The 22,287-nt window shown below is 51.2% G+C and overlaps 2 non-coding genes across 2 annotated transcripts; both read left to right on the top strand.

Annotated features, from left to right (window-relative positions):
• Window positions 1-20,305: 20,305 nt before the first annotated feature.
• TRNAA-AGC (transfer RNA alanine (anticodon AGC)) lies at window positions 20,306-20,377 on the top strand. The gene has a single exon. It is a non-coding gene; the product is annotated as a tRNA-Ala (tRNA).
• Window positions 20,378-20,840: 463 nt separating this feature from the next.
• TRNAA-AGC (transfer RNA alanine (anticodon AGC)) lies at window positions 20,841-20,912 on the top strand. The gene has a single exon. It is a non-coding gene; the product is annotated as a tRNA-Ala (tRNA).
• The last annotated feature ends 1,375 nt before the right edge of the window (window positions 20,913-22,287 follow it).

Genomic DNA, 22,287 nt, shown 5'->3' on the forward strand with positions numbered 1-22,287 from the left:
CCCATAGCTCTCTTATCTGAGAGAACCGGGTTTGATTCCCCACGCCTCCACTTGCAGCTGCTAGCATGGCCTTGGGTCACCCATAGCTCTCTTATCTTGGAGAACCAGGTTTGATTCCCTCCTCCTCCACTTGCAGCTGCTGGAATGGCCTTGGGTTAGCCAGAGCTCTCTTATCTGGGAGAACCTGATTTGATTCCCCAGTCCTCCACTTGCAGGTGCTGGAATGGCCTTGGGTCAGCTAGAGCTCTCTTATCTAGGAGAACCTCGAGCCGGCGACCTGAAAACCCAGCTTCTGCCGGGGATCGAACTCAGGTTGTGAGCAGAGCTTAGGACTGCAGCTTTAACACTCCGCGCTGCGGGGCTCTTTGACCAGCCACCCTTTTACATGACAATTTTTTTCAGTTTTGTTGAGTTTCTTACAAGAAAAGATATCTTCCTGCATTCGGGGCTTCCAAGCCGGGCAGAACTTCGAGCCGCCAACGGACGGTGTATCAGGGGTGAAGCGCGCCAGAGTCCTCCAAAAGGTCTCCGTGAGTCACACAGCTATAATTGCTGCCCCATGTGGCCGGAGGAATGAGATGGGTTCACGCCAGGCCTGGTGGTTGGGCCACCCGAGGCTCTCCACTCGACCTACCTCCTCTCCACCTTGGAAGATGGGAAGAGGGCGCGGGCCTCGCTGGGGATTCTGGCTGGGTACCAGCCGCAGAGCGTCTGGAGCACACGTTGTACTCCGCGGGTGGGCTGCACATTCTGTGACTTCCTCGCCAGCCCCTCGCCCGGGCCAGGCGCTCTGGGACACAACCTCATCTGCTAATTCGAGCATGGAGCAGGGCGGTGTGTGTGGGGGGGGTGCCAAAGTCTTGGATTCTGGCCATTCCCTCCCCTGGGCCAGAGAATGGGCAGCGTGTGTATTCTGGAGACAAGGGACAGCAGCGGTTACCCGAGAGTCCAGCACGAATACTCAACAGGGTTTATTTTAGGATGGAAGCTACGGTTGCCAACTCTAGATTGGGAAATTTGAGGGTGAAACTTGGAGAGGGTGGGCTTGAGGAAGGACAAGGGACTTCAGTAGGGTATAATGGCATAGATCAGGGGTGTCTCAAACGCGCAGCCTGGGGGCTGGATCAGGCCCCTGGAGGGTTCCTATCAGCCTCCCCCCCCAAGCAACTGGCTGTCGCCTGCTTTCTTCTCCCTATATCTTGCTTCCTTCTGCATAGCAGCTTGCTTTGCCAGGCTTGCTCAATCGCACAGCAGAGCTACGGAGCAAAGCCTCTATTTTCTCTATTGACTGAGGCTCCTCCCTTGGGAAGGAAGATGAGGAGGGAGAGCTTGCTTTGCCAGGCTCTCTCAATCGCACAGCAGAGCTACTGAGCAAAGCCTCTTTTCTGTCTATTGGCTGAGGCTCCACCCCCTCCTCATTCCCCTAGGGAAGGAGGGAAAAAGCCAGAGTTTTCTTTGCCCAGTTCTCCAGATCACATGGGAGAGATACAAAATCTTTAATTGTGTTTGTCTATGTCCTTTATAAAGTTTATATCTCCACTACCTGGCATTACATTTTATGGCCAGGCCTGGCAAGGTCTCATTTATGCCAGATTCAGCCCTTATAATAAATTCTTTTGACATCCTTGCTCTATAAGGTCACCACATAGAGCCAGTTTAGTGTAGTGTGCAGACTCTTATCTGGGAGAACCGGGTTTGATTCTACACTCCTCCACTTGCAGCTGCTGGAATGGCCATGGGTCAGCCAGAGCTCTCTTATCTGGGAGAACTGGGTTTGATTCCCCACTCTTCCACTTGCAGCTGCTGGAATGGCCTTGGGTCAGCCATAGCTCTCTTATCTGGGAGAACCGGGTTTGATTCCCCACTCCTCCACTTGCACCTGCTGGAATGGTCTTGGGTCAGCCAGAGCTCTCTTATCTGGGAAAACCAGGTTTGATTCCCCACTCCTCCACTTGCAGCTGCTGGAATAGCCTTGGGTCAGCCAGAGCTCTCTTATCTGGGAGAACCAGGTTTGATTCCCCACTCCTTCACGTGCAGCTGCTGGAATGGCCTTGGGTCAGCCATGGCTCTGTTATCTGGGAGAACTGAGTTTGATTCCCCACTCCTCGACTTGCAGCTGCTGGAATGGCCTTGGGTCAGCCAGAGCTCTCTTATCTGGGAGAACCGGGTTTGATTCCCCACTCCTCCACTTGCAGCTGCTGGAATGGCCTGGGGTCAGCTAGAGCTCTCTTATCTGGGAGAACCGGGTGTGATTCCCCACTCCTCCACTTGCAGCTGCTGGAATGGCCTTGGGTCAGCTAGAGCTCTCTTATCTGGGAGAACCGGGTGTGATTCCCCACTCCTCCACTTGCAGCTGCTGGAATGGCCTTGGGTCAGCTAGAGCTCTCTTATCTGGGAGAACCGGGTGTGATTCTCCACTCCTCGACTTGCAGCTGCTGGAATGGACTTGGGTCAGCTAGAGCTCTCTTATCTGGGAGAACCAGGTTTGATTCCCCACTCCTCCACTCGCAGCTGCTGGAATGGCCTTGGGTCAGCCAGAGCTCTCTTATCTGGGAGAACCGGGTTTGATTCCCCACTCCTCCACTTGCAGCTGCTGGAATGGTCTTGGGTCAGCCAGAGCTCTCTTATCTGGGAGAACCGGGTTTGATTCCCCCCTCCTCCACTTGCAGCTGCTGGAATGGCCTTGGGTCAGCCAGAGCTCTCTTATCTGGGAGAACCGGGTGTGATTCCCCACTCCTCCACTTGCAGCTGCTGGAATGGTCTTGGGTCAGCCAGAGCTCTGGCATTAGTTGTCCTTGAAAGGGCAGCTGCTGTGACAGACCTCTCAGCCCCACCCACCTCACAGGGTGTCTGTTGTGGAGGGGGGTAGGTGAAGAATATTGCGACTACTCTGAGCCTCTGTGATTCAGAGTATAGGGCAGGATATAAATCCAATTTCTTCTTCTTCTTTTTCTTCTTCTTCTTCTTGTGGTAGCCGGAAGCCATTTTACATTTGAGAAATCACAGTGGCTAATACCACTGAGTTGACATGAGGGCCATATCAGAGGAAAGTGCAAAGCGTGGCACAACTTTTAAACCATTTGCATCCCCTTTTACCATCCTGGATTCAGCTCTGGTAGCTCAGTTAGAAGGCCACAAGTCCCCAGCAAGGAGTTCCTGGAATTTTCCCTAAACTACAATTCCCAGGGTTCTGTTGTGGTGATTAAGATGCCAATTCAAATTTGCATTGAAGGTGTAACCAAAGACTATAATGCGAGAGAGAGAGAGAGAGAGAGAGAGAGAGAGAGAGAGAGAGAGAGAGAGAGAGAGAGAGAGCCAGTTTGGTGTAGTGGGTACAGTTTGGTGTAGTGGAAAGACTCTTATCTGAGAGAACCGGGTTTGATTTCCCGCTCCTCCACTTGCAGCTGCTGGAATGGGCATGGGTCAACCCTAGCTCTTATAGGAGTTGTCCTTGAAAGGGCAGCTTCTGGGAGAGCCCTCTCAGCCCCACCCATCTCACAGGGTGTCTGTTGTGGGGGAGGAAGGTAAAAGGAGATTGTAGGCTGCTCTGAGACTCTGTCCTTGAAAGGGCAGCTTCTGGGAGAGCTCTCTCAGCCCCACCCACCTCACAGGGTGTCTGTTGTGGGGGAGGAAGGTAAAAGGAGATTGTGAGCTACTCTGAGACTCTGATTCAGAGAGAAGGGCGGGGTTTAAATCTACGGTCTTCTTCTTCTTGACAAATTAAGAATGCTCTGTTCATAAGAACACAAGAAGATTCCTGTTGGATCAGACCAGGGAGGGTCCATCTAGTCCAGCCTTCTGTCTCAGAACAGTGGCCAAGCAGTTCTTCATGCCTCACACAGTAGCCCCCCGGTTCCTCCAGTCCCCCACTATTACGACTGATCTCCAGCTGTTACAGGTCAGCTCACCTGGAAGAAACGGCCACTTTGGGGGGCCACAACCTGCCGGCATGGAGCTGGCCGGGGGGGCGTGTGATCCCCACCCCTAAAGACCGCCGTCAGTGGCCAATGTGATGATGTCACCTGGAAGTGATGTCATCATGCTAGGCACATCACATGGGGACACTCTAGCATTTAGAGAAAAACTCTATGGTGCCAAAGAGGTTTTTAACCCAAATGCTAGAGCATTCCCCGCACGATGTGTCCAGTGCAATGACATCACTTCCAGATGATATTATTGCACAAAAGGACTCCCCCACCGAGAGCCAGGTAGGACTTGTGGTAGATGAACATGTCCAGACAGTGTGCAACTGCAATAAAAAAAAAAGGCCAACGCCATGCTGGAGATTATTAGGAAGGGATCTGAAAACAAATCAGCCAGTATCAAAATGCTCCTGTATAAATCGGTGGTGCGGCCTCATTTGGAGTACTGTGTGCAGTTCTGGCCGCCGCACCTCAAAAAGGATATCATAGCATTGGAAAAAGTCCAGAAAAGGCAACTAGAATGATTCAAGGGTTGGAACACTTTCCCTATGAAGCAAGGTTGAAACGCTTGGGGCTCTTTAGCTTGGAGAAACGTCGACCGCGGGGTGACATGAGAGAGGTTGACAAGATTCTGCATGGGATTGAGAAAGTAGAGAAAGAAGTCCTTTTCTCCCTTTCTCACAGTACAAGAACTCATAAACACTCAATGAAATTGCTGAGCTGTGGGGTTAGAACGGATAAAAGGAAGTCCTCCTTCACCCAAAAGGTGATTAACACGTGGAATTCACAGCCACAGGAAGTGCTGGCAGCTACAAACATAGCCAACTTCAAGAGCGGATTGCATCAACATATCGAGCAGAGGTCCAGCTGTGGTTATTAGCCACAGCACAATGAATTATTGGAACTCTCTTTCCGGGGCAAGTGATGCTGTGTATTCTTGGTGCTGGGTGACACAGTGGGAGGGCTTCTAGTGTCCTGGCTCCTGATGGCACCTGTTTTTTGGACTCTGTGCGGCACAGAGTGTTGGACTGGATGGGCCATTGGCCTGATCCAACATGGTTTCTCTTATGTTCTTATGTGACACAGAGTGTTGGACTGGATGGGCCATTGGCCTGATCCAGCATGGCTTCTCTTATGTTCTTATGCGACACAGAGTGCTGGACTGGATGGGCCATTGGCCTAATCCAACATGGCTTCTCTTATGTTCTTATGTGACACAGAGTGTTGGACTGGATGGGCCATTGGCCTGATCCAGCATGGCTTCTCTTCTGTTCTTATGCAACACAGAGTGTTGGACTGGATGGGCCATTGGCCTGATCCAACATGGCTTCTCTTATGTTCTTATGCGACACAGAGTGTTGGACTGGATGGGCCATTGGTCTGATCCAACATGGCTTCTCTTCTGTTCTTATGTGACACAGAGTGTTGGACTGGATGGGCCATTGGCCTGATCCAACATGGCTTCTCTTATGTTCTTATGTGACACAGAGTGTTGGACTGGATGGGCCATTGGCCTGATCCAGCATGGCTTCTCTTATGTTCTTATGTGACACAGAGTATTGGACTGGATGGGCCATTGGCCTGATCCAACATGGCTTCTCTTATGTTCTTATGTGACACAGAGTGTTGGACTGGATGGGCCATTGGCCTGATCCAACATGGCTTCTCTTATGTTCTTATGCGACACAGAGTGTTGGACTGGATGGGCCATTGGCCTGATCCAGCATGGCTTCTCTTATGTTCTTATACGACACAGAGTGTTGGACTGGATGGGCCATTGGCCTGATCCAACATGGCTTCTCTTATGTTCTTATGTGACACAGGGTGTTGGACTGTATGGGCCATTGGCCTGATCCAGCATGGCTTCTCTTATGTTCTTATGCAACACAGAGTGTTGGACTAGATGGGCCATTGGCCTGATCCAACATGGCTTCTCTTATGTTCTTATGTGACACAGAGTGGTGGACTAGATGGGCCATTGGCCTGATCCAACATGGCTTCTCTTATGTGACACAGAGTGTTGGACTGGATGGGCCATTGGCCTGATCCAACATGGCTTCTCTTATGTTCTTATGTGACACAGAGTGTTGGACTGGAGGGGCCATTGGCCTGATCCAACATGGCTTCTCTTATGTTCTTATGTGACACAGAGTGTTGGACTGGAGGGGCCATTGGCCTGATCCAACATGGCTTCTCTTATGTTCTTATGTGACACAGAGTGTTGGACTGGATGGGCCACTGGCCTGATCCAACATGGCTTCTCTTATGTTCTTATGTGACACAGAGTGGTGGACTGGATGGGCCATTGGCCTGATCCAACATGGCTTCTCTTATGTTCTTATGTGACACAGAGTGTTTGACTGGAGGGGCCATTGGCCTGATCCAACATGGCTTCTCTTATGTTCTTATGTGACACAGACTGTTGGACTGGAGGGGCCATTGGCCTGATCCAACATGGCTTCTCTTATGTTCTTAAGTGGAAGGGAAGAAAAACGTATTTCGAAATTTACCGGCATAGACGAGTGGGGAAATCTTGTAAGATTTTCAAATCCGGAAGCTGCTGTCGCTGTGTGATCCGTGAGGGCCTTTTCCAAAGCTGCCCAGTGAACCTGATCACTTTCCGGGTTCAGATGCTCGGCCAACTTGAGTCAGTCAGCTTCCTCTATGTAAGCCTCCGTGTAATTGATCACCATGGCAAAGGAAAAGTGACCCTCGGCCTGCGGAAGGACGCTGAACCCAGGCGGGGAGGTGACACAGGATGACCTCCTGACCTCTTTTACACCTGCTGAGGCAAGGTAGGACCCCACATGGTGGGATCGGTGCCCCTGACCCTGCACCCGAGCTAGGGTTGGCAATCCCCAGGTGGGGGCAGGGGATTCCCTGGTTGACCCCCCTCCCCCCCGCTTCAGGGGTAGCAGAAAGTGGGGCAGGGAGGTATGTATATATATGTGAGTGTGTGTGTATGTATTTATATATATATAAATCGTGGGTTTTATACCGTTTTATACCGGCTCCGAATCGTGGGTTTTATACCGTCATCACCTGCGACTCGTTGAGCGCTTTCATCAGCGCTGCCTTCGCACCATCCTCAACATCCACTGGAGTGACTTTGTGACCAACACTGAAGTCCTCAAGAGGGCGGAGGTTACAAGCATCAAGGCACTGCTGTTGAAGACGCAGCTGCGCTGGGCAGGGCATATTTCCAGGATGGAAAACCACCGCCTTCCCAAGATTGCCCTGTATGGTGAACTTTCCACCGGCCTTCGAAATAGAGGGGCACCAAAGAAGAGGTACAAGGACTCCTTGAAGAAATCCCTTGGTACCTGTTGCAGCAACCATCACCAGTGGTCTGACCTAGCCTCAGATTGCAAAGCATGGAGGCACACCATCCACCAGGCTGTCTCTTCCTTTGAGAACGCACGCATAGCTGGTCTTGAGGACAAAAGGAGATTGAGGAAGAATCGCACTGCTACAGCACCAACCCCAAAGCAGACTTTTCCCTGCAGCCACTGTGGCCGGATCTGCCTGTCCCGCATATTTGGCCACTGTGTGACACAGAGTGTTGGACTGGATGGGTCATTGGCCTGATCCAACATGGCTTCTCTGATGTTCTTATGTGACACAGAGTGTTGGACTGCATGGGCCATTGGCCTGATCCAACATGGCTTCTCAGATGTTCTTATGTGACACAGAGTGTTGGACTGCATGGGCCATTGGCCTGATCCAACATGGCTTCTCTGATGTTCTTATATGACATAGAGTGTTGGACTGGATGGGCCATTGGCCTGATCCAATATGGCTTCTCTTATGTTCTTATGTGACACCAAGTGTTGGACTGGATGGGCCTGTGGCCTGATCAAACAGGGCTTCCCTTATGTTCTTATGTGACACAGAGTGTTGGACTGGAGGGGCCATTGGCCTGATCCAACATGGCTTCTCTTATGTTCTTATGAATGTCCACTGGGCACTCCGTTATACCCAATGGAGACATTGGGAATAATGGAGAATCTGTCGTGGGTATCTGGGGCTCTGGGACGGGTGCTGTTTTTTTGAGGTAGATGCACCAAATTTTCCACATAGCATCTAGTGTTTCGCCTCAAAACCCGCCCCCCCCCAAGTTTCAAAAAGACCAGAGGATTCGATTCTATGAGCCCCCAAAGAAGGTGCCCTTATCCTTCATTATTCCCAATGGAGGGAAGGCATTTAAAAGGTGTGCGGTCCCTTTAAATGTGATGGGCGGAACTCCCTTTGGAGTTCCATGATGCTTGTCAAAGCCTTGGTCCTGGCTCCACCCCCAGTCTCCTGGCTCCACCCCAAAGTCCCCAGATATTTCTTGAATTGGACTTGGCAAACCTGCCCTGATTTGCATTCTGTAAAGCAGCATTCTGGAACAAAGACCTACAAAATAAAGCAAAATCAGGGCAGACCATAATATCAATTTTCTTTGGGGATTCATAGAATCGACACCCCCCCCCCCCCTTTCCCGGTCCAATCCTTTTGAAACTTGGAGGGTGTTTTGAGGAGAGGCATTGAATGCTCTGCTGCAAATTGGGCGCCTCTACCTCAGAAAACACAGCCCCCCTTCCCCGAGACCCACAGATCAATTCTCCATTGTACCCTATGGGACTTGGTCTCCCTAGCCTGGGGTATAATGGACCCTCTGGTCCAATCTTTTTGAAACTTGGAGGGCGTTTTGGGGAGAGGGACTGGATACTATGCTGCAAATTTGGTGCCTCTACCTCCAAAAACAATCCCCCGCAGAGCCCCAGATACCCGCATTTCAATTCTCCATTATGCCCTATGGGGATTGATCTCCTATGGGAATAACGGGGTGCCCAGCGGACATCTCCCCAGCCCCCTGAAGCGGGGGGAGGGCCTCCGAGTTGGGGGATCCCCTGCCCCCACCTGGGGATTGGCAACCCTATATTGGGGACTTCCTGAGTCCACAAAAAAAAAGGAACCCAAGAGCTTTTTTTTTTTTCAGGGGCACAAAATTACTGGCAGCCCCCGGCGAGCGGAGGGGGCCACTAACTCTGTGTCCTTTGTCCTTTGCCGAAACGTGGCCTGACATTCTATCCTGCGCGATCCAGGCCGGGCTGACTCGGAAGGTTATTTCTATCTAGGAAAACTCTGCTGAACGTCATGTGCAGCGCGAGGCTTCCCCTTGCCAGCTGGAACGACGGACGGTCGGAGGAGCACAACTGACACCCCGACTAGCTAGACGGGCACGAGGAGGGAGCAAGAGAGCAGAGAGGAGGCGTTTAGGTGGAAATAGGCCTCCGGGAGGCTGAGAGAAAGACTCCGTTTTAGATAGAGTCTTAATATGTAGCACCGCTCACTCTACCCCATTTCATCGTCTGATGAAGTGTGCATGCACACCGTTATGCATTGGAACTCGAGTTTGGCCTTAGGGCCACCAGAGACTTGGCTGAGCTGGAGACCCTGAAACAAGAGCCGTCTGGATTCAGGAAGGAGGCCCATCAGGGATCGTTAGGCCAGCTATTAAGCTATAGTTGTGTGTAATGGGATGATGGAAATGGGATTCAGGAAGGAGGCCCATCAGGGGTCGTTAGTCCAGCTATTAACCTATAGTTGTGTGTAACGGGATGATGGTAATGGGATTCAGGAAAGAGGCCCATCAGGGATCGTTAGGCCAGCTATTAACCTATAGTTGTGTGTAATGGGATGATGGTAATGGGATTCAGGAAAGAGGCCCATCAGGGATCGTTAGGCCAACTATTAACCTGTAGTTGTGTGTAATGGGATGATGGTAATGGGATTCAGGAAGGAGGCCCATCAGGGATCGTCAGGCCAGCTATTAACCTATAGTTGTGTGTAATGGGATGATGGTAATGGGATTCAGGAAAGAGGCCCATCAGGGATCGTTAGTCCAGCTATTAACCTATAGTTGTGTGTAATGGGATGATGGTAATGGGATTCAGGAAGGAGGCCCATCAGGGATCGTTAGGCCAGCTATTAACCTACAGTTGTGTGTAATGGGATGATGGTAATTGGATTCAGGAAGGAGGTCCATCAGGGATCGTTAGGCCAGCTATTAACCTATAGTTGTGTGTAATGGGATGATGGTAATGGGATTCAGGAAGGAGGCCCATCAGGGATCGTCAGGCCAGCTATTAACCTATAGTTGTGTGTAATGGGATGATGGTAATGGGATTCAGGAAAGAGGCCCATCAGGGATCGTTAGTCCAGCTATTAACCTATAGTTGTGTGTAATGGGATGATGGTAATGGGATTCAGGAAGGAGGCCCATCAGGGATCGTTAGGCCAGCTATTAACCTACAGTTGTGTGTAATGGGATGATGGTAATTGGATTCAGGAAGGAGGTCCATCAGGGATCGTTAGGCCAGCTATTAACCTATAGTTGTGTGTAATGGGATGATGGTAATGGGATTCAGGAAAGAGGCCCATCAGGGATCGTTAGGCCAACTATTAACCTGTAGTTGTGTGTAATGGGATGATGGTAATGGGATTCAGGAAGGAGGCCCACCAGGGATCGTTAGTCCAGCTATTAACCTACAGTTGTGTGTAATGGGATGATGGTAATTGGATTCAGGAAGGAGGCCCATCAGGGATCGTTAGGCCAACTATTAACCTGTAGTTGTGTGTAATGGGATGATGGTAATGGGATTCAGGAAGGAGGCCCATCAGGGATCGTCAGGCCAGCTATTAACCTATAGTTGTGTGTAATGGGATGATGGTAATGGGATTCAGGAAAGAGGCCCATCAGGGATCGTTAGTCCAGCTATTAACCTATAGTTGTGTGTAATGGGATGATGGTAATGGGATTCAGGAAGGAGGCCCATCAGGGATCGTTAGGCCAGCTATTAACCTACAGTTGTGTGTAATGGGATGATGGTAATTGGATTCAGGAAGGAGGTCCATCAGGGATCGTTAGGCCAGCTATTAACCTATAGTTGTGTGTAATGGGATGATGGTAATGGGATTCAGGAAGGAGGCCCATCAGGGATCGTCAGGCCAGCTATTAACCTATAGTTGTGTGTAATGGGATGATGGTAATGGGATTCAGGAAAGAGGCCCATCAGGGATCGTTAGTCCAGCTATTAACCTATAGTTGTGTGTAATGGGATGATGGTAATGGGATTCAGGAAGGAGGCCCATCAGGGATCGTTAGGCCAGCTATTAACCTACAGTTGTGTGTAATGGGATGATGGTAATTGGATTCAGGAAGGAGGTCCATCAGGGATCGTTAGGCCAGCTATTAACCTATAGTTGTGTGTAATGGGATGATGGTAATGGGATTCAGGAAAGAGGCCCATCAGGGATCGTTAGGCCAACTATTAACCTGTAGTTGTGTGTAATGGGATGATGGTAATGGGATTCAGGAAGGAGGCCCACCAGGGATCGTTAGTCCAGCTATTAACCTACAGTTGTGTGTAATGGGATGATGGTAATTGGATTCAGGAAGGAGGCCCATCAGGGATCGTTAGGCCAGCTATTAACCTATAGTTGTGTGTAATGGGATGATGGTAATGGGATTCAGGAAAGAGGCCCATCAGGGATCGTTAGGCCAGCTATTAACCTACAGTTGTGTGTAATGGGATGATGGTAATTGGATTCAGGAAGGAGGCCCATCAGGGATCGTTAGGCCAGCTATTAACCTATAGTTGTGTGTAACGGGATGATGGTAATGGGATTCAGGAAGTTCCGCCCTCTCTTCATTACCCGTTACAATTTCACTTTCCTGCCCTCGCAATGGGCCTACCATGTCTTTGCTCTTTTTCTTTCTCTGAACCTAAGAAAGAACCCTTTTTCGTCGCGTTTAGCATCTTTGCCCAGCCTAAGCTCATACTCAGCTTTAGCTTTCCTTACTTTCTCTCTACAAGCACTGGTGATTTGTTGAAATTCATCCTTGGTTATAAGGCCTTCCTTCCAATTCCTAAAGGAGTCTTTTTTTATTTCTCGAGTCTTTAGAGAGCTGTTTATGGAGCCAACTCGGCTTCTTTAGGCTTTTCCCATTTTTCCTTCTCATAGGAATCGTCGGTGATTGCGCTTTCAGTTTAGCCACCCCCGGCCCAGGCTAACCTCTTCTGACCAGATCTGGCTAAGCAGGATTGGCTCTGGTAAGTGTTTGGATGGGAGACGTGGCTGCCTCCTCAGTAACTTGCCCTCCACTGAGTTAGGACCCACAAATGTTTTGCCTGGAGGGATGTTTAGCCTGGAGAGAAGGCGGCTGAGAGATGATAGGATCACCACCTTCAAGTCCTTGAAGGGCTGTCATCTAGAGGAGGGGGTGGAATTGTTTTCTGTGGCCCCGGAAGGTAGGACCAGAACCAATGGGTTGAAATTAAATCAAAAGAGTTTCCAGCTCAACATTAGGAGGAACTTCCTGACCGTTAGAGCGGTTCCTCAGTGAAACAGGCTTCCTCGGGAGGTGGTGGGCTCTCCTTCCTTGGAGGTTTTTCAACAGAAGCTAGATGGCCATCTGACAGCAATGAAGATCCTGTGAATTTAGGGGGAGGCGTTTGTGAGTTTCCTGCATTGTGCAAGGGGTTGGACTAGATGTCCCTGGAGGTCCCTTCCAACTCTAAGATTCTATGAAAGGGGTCTATTATATTTAAAGATGCACTTAAAACAGAACTGGCCTCTACTCTCCAAGCTCCCAACTAAAGCTCTTTCATATCACCTGCCTCAGCCTGGTCCTTTCAACTGGAGATTGCTGCTGAGGATTTGAACCTGGGACCTTCTGCCTGCCAAGCAGAGGCTCTGCCCCTCAGCCATGCCTCCCCCCCGCCCGCCCCTCCATCGTGTGCTGCCTTACCAAGACAGAAATGGACAGATACTCTCCTTATGCCAATATCCTGTATCCCTTGTGGGTGAACCATTGAAGTGTTTTCCGTATCCACATGTGACCACCAGGGGGTGCTCCATTGGCATTCAAAACTCCCTCTTCTCCCCAGCAGAATTGGTGCAAGGCGAAAAGGACCTTTTTGAGAACCTGCTTGGTGGAGTGGAGTGGTTAAAAGTGGTGGGTTCTAAACTGGGGAAATCGGGTTTAAACATAAGAACATAAGAAAAGTCATGTTAGATCAGGCCAATGGCCCATCCAGTCCAACACTCTGTGTCACACAGTGGTAAATTTTTATATATATATATATATATATATATATATATATATATATATATATATATATATATATATATATATATATATATATATATATATATATATATATATATATACACACACACTGTGGCTAATAGCCACTGATGGACCTCTGCTCCATATTTTTATCTAAACCCCTCTTGAAGGTGGCTATGCTTGTGGCCGCCACCACCTCCTGTGGCAGTGAATTCCACAGTTTGATTCCCTACTCCCCCTCTGAGAGCCAGTTTGGTGTAGTGGTTAAGTGAGCAGACTCTTATCTGGGAGAACCGGGTTTGATTCCCCCCTCCTCCACTTGCACCTGCTGGAATGGCCTTGGGTCAGCCATAGCTCTGGCAGAGCTTGTCCTTGAAAGGGCAGCTGCTGTGAGAGCCCTCTCCAGCCCCACCCACCTCACAGGGTGTCTGTTGTGGGGGAGGAAGGGAAAGGAGATTGTGAGCCGCTCTGAGACTCTTCGGAGTGTTGGGTGGGATATAAATCCAATATCATCTTCTTCTTCTTCGGCATGCAGCCAGCTGGGTGCCCTTTTGCCAGTCCCAGTTCTCTTGGTGGTCTCTCAGCCCCACCCACCTCACAGGGTGTCTGTTGTGGGGAAGGAAGGTAAAGGAGATTGTGAGCCGCTCTGAGACTCTCCGGAGTGTTGGGCGGGATATAAATCCAATATCTTCATCTACCTCACAGGGTGTCTGTTGTGGGGGAGGAAGGAAAGTAAATTGTGAGCCGCTCTGAGACTCTTCGGAGTGGAGGGCGGGATATAAATCCAATATCTTCGTCTACCTCACAGGGTGTCTGTTGTGGGGGAGGAAGGGAAAGGAGATTGTGAGCCGCTCTGAGACTCTTCGGAGTGTTGGGTGGGATATAAATCCAATATCATCTTCTTCTTCTTCGGCATGCAGCCAGCTGGGTGCCCTTTTGCCAGTCCCAGTTCTCTTGGTGGTCTCTCAGCCCCGCCTGCCTCACAGGGTGTCTGTTGTGGGGAGAGGAAGGGAAGGAGACTGTAAACCACTCTGAGACTCCTTCAGATGGTGAAAGGTATAGTATAAAAACCAATTCTTCTTCTTCCTGTTCCTCCTCCTCGGCTCAAGGGCCCAGCATCTGTTTTCAGTGCCAGAACACATGAACAGATGGAACTGAAGTGTGTCTGGGCATGTGCTAGGGTTCCCAAGTCCAACCCCAGAAATATCTGGGGACTTTGGGGGTGGAGCCAGGAGACTTTGGGGGTGGAGCCAGGAGACTTTGGGGGTGGAGCCAGGAGACACTGGGGTGGAGCTAGGGGGAGGGGGGGAAATGGCGAGCTGCCCCGTCTCGGAGCGGGCGAGGCCGCTGCGCTGCTGCCGCCTCTTCTCTGCTCACGGTGGCTGCTCCTCTGAGATGGGCTCAGCCTGGGCTCATCTCAGAGGAGCAGCTGCGGTGGGCGGGGAGGGGGCGGCAGCGGCGCGGTGCGGCAGCCTCTCCCACTTCGGCATGCGGCGGCTGGCCATGCTCCCTGGCACCGTTTCCCCCTCCCCCCGCTTCCGTTTTTTTTGGGGAGCGGGGGAAAAGGGTGGAAATCCTGGGGTCCCCCACCAGGGCGGGAGGGTTAGGAAGCCTAGCATGTGCGGGGAGTACCACAAATTAGAGCAGGGGTGTCAAACATGCAGTTCGGGGGCTGAATCAGGCCCCTGGAGGGCTCCTCTCAGGCCCCTGGCAACTGACCGTTATCTGCTTCCTTCTCCATCTCTCTTGCTTCCTTCCGCATCACAGCTTGCTTTGCCAGGCTTGCTCAATCGCACAGGAGCTACAGAGCAAACGGAGGGAAGGCGTTTAAAAGGTGTGCGGTCCCTTTCAATGCGACGGCCAGAACTCCCTTCGGAGTTCCGTTGTGCTTGCCACACCCTTGCTCCTGGCTCCACCTCCAAAGTCTCCTGGCTCCACCCCCCCAGAGTCCTCAGATAATTCTTGAATTGGACTTGGCAACCCTATGCACAGCGACTCTGCAGGATTGGTCCTTCTCAGAGTTCAGGCTAGCCTGGGCTATCCAGGCGTGAAGATTTGCTCTGACGTTTGGCATCGCAGGACAGACAGATCGATGCCTGAACAATCCCCATCGGCTGAGAAAAGAGGCCACGAAACGGTGAAAGCCTCTGAAACCAACAATGGGGTTCATGACGACGCCACAGCTGGGCCAAGTCTATGGCTGCCAACCTCAAGGTGGGGTCTTCTGGGACCTTCTGCTTACCGAGCAGATGCTCTACCACGGAGCCACCGTCCCTCCCCTGATATATGAAGCTGCCTTCTACTGAATCAGATTTTGGGTCCATCAAAGTCAGTCTTGTGTACTCAGACTGGCAGCGGCTCTCCAGCGTCTCAAGCTGAGGTTTTTCATGCCTCTTTGCCTGGACTCTTTTGAGCTGGAGATGCCGGGGATTGAACCTGGGACCTTCTGCTAACCAAGCAGAGGCTCTACCATTGAGCCACCATCCCTCCCCTGACATATGAAGCTGCCTTCTACTGAATCAGATTTTGGGTCCATCAAAGTCAGTCTTGTCTCCTCATTCTGGCAGCGGCTCTCCAGGGTCTCAAGCTGAGGTTTTTCACACCTATTTGCCTGGACCCTTTTTTGGAGATGCCGGGGATTGAACCTGGGACCTTCTGCTTATTAAGCAGATGCTCTACCACGGAGCCACCGTCCCTCCCCTGACAGGTGAAGCTGCCTTCTACTGAATCAGATTTTGAGTCCACCAAAGTCAGTCTTGTGTACTCAGACCGGCAGCGGCTCTCCAGCGTCTCAAGCTGTGGTTTTTCATGCCTCTTTGCCTGGACCCCTTTGAGTTGGAGATGCTGGGGATTGAACCTGGGACCTTCTGCTAACCAAGCAGATGCTCTACCACGGAGCCACCATCCCTCCCCTGACATATGAAGCTGCCTTCTACTGAATCAGATTTTGGGTCCATCAAAGCCAGTCTTGTCTTCTCAGACTGGCAGCGGCTCTCCAGGGTCTCAAGCTGAGGTTTTTCACACCTATTTGCCTGGACCCTTTTTTGGAGATGCCGGGGATTGAACCTGGGACCTTCTGCTTACCAAGCAGATGCTCTACCACAGAGCCACCGTCCCTCCCCTGACATATGAAGCTGCCTTCTACTGAATCAGTTTTTGGGTCCATCAAAATCAGTCTTGTCTCCTCAGACTGGCAGTGGCTCTCCAGGGTCTCAAGCTGAGGTTTTTCACGCCTACTTGCCTGGACCCTTTTGAGTCGGAGATGCCGGGGATTGAACCTGGGACCTTCTGCATGCATATGAGCATATGAAGCTGCCTTCTGCTGAATCAGACCCTCAGTCCATCAAAGTCAGTCTTGTCTCCTCAGACTGGCAGTGGCTCTCCAGCGTCTCAAGCTGAGGTTTTTCACACCTACTTGCCTGGACCTGTTTTTAGTGGCGACGCCAGGGATTGAACCTGGGACCTTCTGCTTACCAAGCAGATGCTCTACCCCTGAGCCACCATACCTCCCTTGACCAGCAGTGGCTCTCCAGGGTCTCCAGCTGAGGTTTTTCACGCCTACTTGCCTGGACCCTTTTGAGCCGGAGATGCCGGGGATTGAACCTGGGACCTTCTGCTTTCCAAGTAGATGGCTCTGCCACTGAGCCGCCGTCCCTCCCCATATATGCTAGAATTCGTATAAATACATGAATATAATAGAATTTGGTTTGCAAAGGATTTGCGTGGTCTATAAGACTTTTTCACCAGCAATCCGTGTTGTTCAACCCACCTGGGGATTAGCAGCCCTATGGAGATAGGCTGTTTTAGTGGGAGTTCTGCAGCTGGCAGAAGGCAAAGGGCCGGGGTCTCCGAAGCACTGTGTGTCTGTGTGAATAATAAGACTTGAACCTCTGAGGTGGACTGCCAAGTCTGTGACTCCAGAGCTGGAAAGGAACGGTCTCTCCCCTGCTGGGGACTCCTGACTCACCCCTGACAGTGCAGCACATGGAACGGTGATGTTTCATGATTCTATTCTTTCTGTTTAACCCAGCGTCTCTTCCCGTCCTCCAGTCATGAGTCTATTTCCTGCCACTCTCTCGGGGTCAATGCCAGTGTGGGACTCCTGAGTCAGGCTCTCAGCACGGTGATGTGGCCCCATGACAGTCGAAGGGCAGCACGTGGCGGACCCTCACAGTTAAAAACATAAGAGAAGCCATGTTGGATCAGGCCAATGGCCCATCCAGTCCAACACTCTGTGTCACATAAGAACATGAGAAGCCATGTTGGATCAGGCCAGTGGATCATCCAGTTCAACACTCTGTGTCACATAAGAACAGAAGAGAAGCCATGTTGGATCAGGCCAATGGCCCATCCAGTCCAACACTCTGTGTCACATAAGAACAATAGAGAAGCCATGTTGGATCAGGCCAATGGCCCATCCAGTCCAACACTCTGTGTCACATAAGAACATAAGAGAAACCATGTTGGATCAGGCCAATGGCCCATCCAGTCCAACACTCTGTGTCACATAAGAACATAAGAGAAGCCATGTTGGATCAGGCCAATGGCTGATCCAGTCCAACACTCTGTGTCACATAAGAACAGAAGAGAAGCCATGTTGGATCAGGCCAATGGCCCATCCAGTCCAACACTCTGTGTCACATAAGAACAGAAGAGAAGCCATGTTGGATCAGGCCAATGGCCCATCCAGTCCAACATTCTGCGTCACATAAGAACATAAGAGAAGCCATGTTGGATCAGGCCAATGGCCCATCCAGTCCAACCCTCTGTGTCACATAAGAACATAAGAGAAACCATGTTGGATCAGGCCAATGACCCATCCAGTCCAACACTCTGTGTCACATAAGAACAGAAGAGAAGCCATGTTGGATCAGGCCAATGACCCATCCAGTCCAACACTCTGTGTCACATAAGAACAGAAGAGAAGCCATGTTGGATCAGGCCAATGACCCATCCAGTCCAACACTCTGTGTCACATAAGAACAGAAGAGAAGCCATGTTGGATCAGGCCAATGACCCATCCAGTCCAACACTCTGTGTCACATAAGAACAGAAGAGAAGCCATGTTGGATCAGGCCAATGACCCATCCAGTCCAACACTCTGTGTCACATAAGAACAGAAGAGAAGCCAATGACCCATCCAATCCAACACTGTGTCATATTTTTTTTAAACTTAAAACATTAACACTCATTGTATTTAAAGGTGTTTTCTTTGTATTTCTGCCATGAGAGCTAGGGAACTGGGCAAAAGAAGCAATAGCTCTTTCCTTTCTTCCCCAGGGGACCAGAAGGGGGAGGAGGCTCAGCCAATAGAAGGAAGAGCGGCTTGGCTCAGAATCTCTGCTGTGTGATTGAGAGAGCCTGGAAAAACAAGCTCTGCCTTCCCCCCTTCCTCCGCAAGGGAAGAGCTTTAGCCGATGGAGAAAACAGAGGTTTTGCTCTGTAGCTCCTATGCGATTGAGCAAGCCTGGTAAAGCCAGCTGTTATGCAGGAGGAAGCAAGAGAGAGGAAGCATGTAGAAGGAAGCAAGGAAGCAGATGACAGCCAGTTGCTCTGGGGCTTGATAGGAACCATCTGGGGCGGCCCTTATTTGGCCCCTGGGGTGCATGTTCTTCTAATGTCCAGCTGAGCAAGGATTTGGGAAAGGGCAGTCTGGAAATAGGGCGAGGTGACTATAAAGCCCTCTCATGCCAGTCAGCTCCACGCTGGAATCCTCGAAGGAATGCCAACTGGTCTTGGCAGCCTGCGACTGGTGTCCATCAAACGTTTATAGAAAACCGAGGGGGTCAACAGAGCCTCTGGCTGTCCATTGGAGATCTGCCAGATACCGTCAGAAGATTGTTTCCTCACTAGCTCGATACGTGTACTTGTGCTACGCATACGTAGAAGCCCTGCATGAGCTCATTTGCATATTAGGCCACACCCCTTGACATCAGGATCGTTCCACACGGGGCTTTTCCGTAGAAAAAGCAAGCCCAGGAGGGGCTCGTTTGCATACTAGGCCGCACCCCCTGACACCAAGCCAGCCAGAGCTGCATTCCTGTGAGTTCCTGCTCAAAAAAAGCCCTGGGCCCACCCACAAAATGACTGTTGCAGGAGGCGGAGCCAACCATAGCCTGTCAGGAGTGAGGTTGCGATTAACTCTTGACGGTAGCTCTTCCACATTCCGGGAGGAAGCTCCTAACAGGATGCCTTCTAAAATGAACATAGCTTGAAAATGCTTTCTTGCAGGGCTTTTTTTGTAGCAGGAACTCCTTTGCATATTAAGCCACACCCTCCTAATATAGCTAATCCTCCTGGAGTTTACAGGGCTCTCCGTACAGGGCCTTCTGTAAGCTCCAGGAGGATTGGCTCCATCAGGAGGGTGTGGCCTAATAGGCAAAGGCAAAAAAAGCCCTTCACAGGCCTCCTTTTGAGGAGCTCACAGGAGCAGAGTTTGGGAATCTTTAAATTTTATTGTGCTTTTTCTTTCTCTCTCCCAACCCCTCCCCTCCCAATACTTGCTTCTGGGCTCCGTTGTTCAAACCCCCTGTGAGAATTTTACTGAACTCTTAAGATTTGACAAACTTTCTAATATTTCCCCGCACCACCAAAAAATGGGGAAATAACCAAAACATAGAAAGAAAACAGATGAAAATCTTCCTCCTGCCACTGTGGCTGCAGACGAGAAAATAATTTAAGAGGTACGCTGGGATGAAGGTTTTATTAGGACCGTTATAACTCAATAAACATCTTAAGGTAGATGCTGATGTCAGGAGTGTGTCCACACAGTTCCGGCTGGCTTGGTGTTGGCAGTGTGGCATAATATGGAAAAGAGTTCCTTTTGGGCTTTTGCTAAGGCCTGGGTGTGTGGCATATGCAAATAAGTTATGCAAATGAGTTGTGCTGAGAAGCTCTGGCACCTCTTTTTCTACGAAATGACCCCTGGTGGTAGAACACCTACTTGGCGTGCAGAAGGTCCCAGGTTCAATCCCCAGCATCTCCAGATAAGAAGGACCAGGCAGGAGGTGATGGGAAAGACCTCTGCCTGAGACCCTGGGGAACCATGAAGTGGGGCTGTGGCTCACCAGGCAGGAGGTGATGGGAAAGACCTCAGCATGAGACCTTGGAGAGCCATGAAGTGGGGCTGTGGCTCAGTGGTAGAGCATCTGCTCAGCATGCAGAAGGTCTCAGGTTCAATCCCCAACATCTCCAGTTAAAAGGGACCAGGCAGAAGGTGATGGGAAAGACCTCAGCCTGAGACCCTGGGGAACCATGAAGTGGGGCTGTGGCTCAGTGGTAGAGCATCTGCTCAGCATGCAGAAGGTCCCAGGTTCAATCCCCGGCATCTCCAGTTAAAAGGGACCAGGCAGGAGGTGATGGGAAATACCTCAGCCTGAGACCCTGGAGTGCCATGAAGTGGGGCTGTGGCTCAGTGGTAGAGCATCTGCTCAGCATGCAGACGGTCCCAGATTCAATCCCCAGCATCTCCAGTTAAAAGGAGGTGATGGGAAAGACCTCAGCCTGAGAGCTTGGAGAGCCATGAAGTGGGGCTGTGGCTCAGTGGTAGAGCATCTGCTCAGCATGCAGAAGGTCTCAGGTTCAATCCCCAACATCTCCAGTTAAAAGGACGAGGCAGGAAGTGATGGGAAAGACTTCAGCCTGAAACCCTGGAGAGCCATGAAGTGGGGCTGTGGCTCAGTGGTAGAGCATCTGCTCAGCATGCAGAAGGTCTCAGGTTCAATCCCCAACATCTCCAGTTAAAAGGGACCAGGCTGGAGCTGATGAGAAAGACCTCAGCCTGAGAGCCATGAAGAGGGGCTGTGGCTCAGTGGTAGAGCATCTGCTCAGCATGCGGAAGGTCCCAGGTTCAATCCCTGACATCTCCAGTTGAAAGAACCAGCCCTGGGTGATACGAAAGACCTCTGCCTGGGACAGAGAGCGGTTGCCAGTCTGAGCGGACAACCCAGAACTTGATGGTGCTGATCAAATCCAGTATAAGGCAGCTGGCTGTGTTCAGAGGAGGGGGAAGGCTGCTGCTTAGGGAGGTGCCTTCACCTCTGGGATTTCCTCCTGGACATTCCCTGAGGGGAAAGCCGATGCCAGCGGAGTGACCCTTCTGTTTGCTGGGAGCCTGCTATTTACGGGGCGGGCAGGCCCCTGCTGCTGGAGCCTTCCCCTCCCCCCCTCCACGTCACCCGCTCGTCTGCGGAGCCTGCAAACCTCATGGGCTATTCTGGGCCGAGGGCGCATCAGAAGAGAAGAATGAGCCAGAGCCCCTGGCATCTCCCTTCCCTCCCTCCCTCCCTGGCCGGACGACTCAGCTCAGGGCCGCCCATGAGCGAGCACCTTTTTTTGAGCCATGAGCTGACCCCATGGAGGAGGAAGCAAGAGAAGAAAGCTCTGGCAAATGCCTCTGGGGGAAACCTCACCATCCTCCAGACAGAAAGGGCCCGTGACCAGTGTTCACCCTGAGCTGCATAGTCTTGTGAGCAAAAATTCTACTTTGTGACAGGGCTTTTTTTGGTAACAGGAGACTGGACTAGATGGACCCTCCATGGTCTGATCCAGCAGGGCTCTTCTGACGTTCTTATGAAGGCCTCGGCCTCTCTGCCCTGTTGTTGGCCCTCCAGAGGAACTGGTTGGCCTCTGTGTGAGACAGGAGGCTGGACTAAATGGACCCTCCCTGGTCTGATCCAACAGGGCTCTTCTGATGTTCTTAGGAAGGCTCGGCCTCCCTGCCCTGTTGTTGGCCCTGCAGAGGAACTGGCTGGCCCCTGTATGAGACAAGATGCTGAACTAGATGGACCCTCCCTGGTCTGATCCAGCAGGGCTCTTCTGACGTTCTTATGAAGGCCTCGGCCTCTCTGCCCTGTTGTTGGCCCTCCAGAGGAGCTGGCTGGCCTCTGTGTGAGACAGGAGGCTGGACTAGATGGACCCTCCCTGGTCTGACCCAGCAGGGCTCTTCTGATGTTCTTATGAAAGTCTCTGCATTGCTGCCCTGTTGTTGGCCCTCCAGAGGAACTGGCTGGCCACTGTGTGAGACAGGAGGCTGGACTAGATGGATCTCCATTGTTTTGATTGAGCAGGGCTCTTCTGATGTTCTTATGAAGGCCTTGGCATCTCTACCCTGTTGTTGGCCCTCCAGAGGAACTGGGTGGCCACTGTTTGGGACAGGAGGCTGGACTAGATGGACCCTCCCTGGTCTGACCCAGCAGGGCTCTTCTGATGTTCTTATGAAGGCCTCAGCCTCTCTGCCCTGTT

Source organism: Heteronotia binoei, chromosome 8 (genome assembly GCF_032191835.1).
Source record: "Heteronotia binoei isolate CCM8104 ecotype False Entrance Well chromosome 8, APGP_CSIRO_Hbin_v1, whole genome shotgun sequence".
In the NCBI taxonomy this organism is placed as follows: Eukaryota; Metazoa; Chordata; class Lepidosauria; order Squamata; family Gekkonidae; genus Heteronotia; species Heteronotia binoei.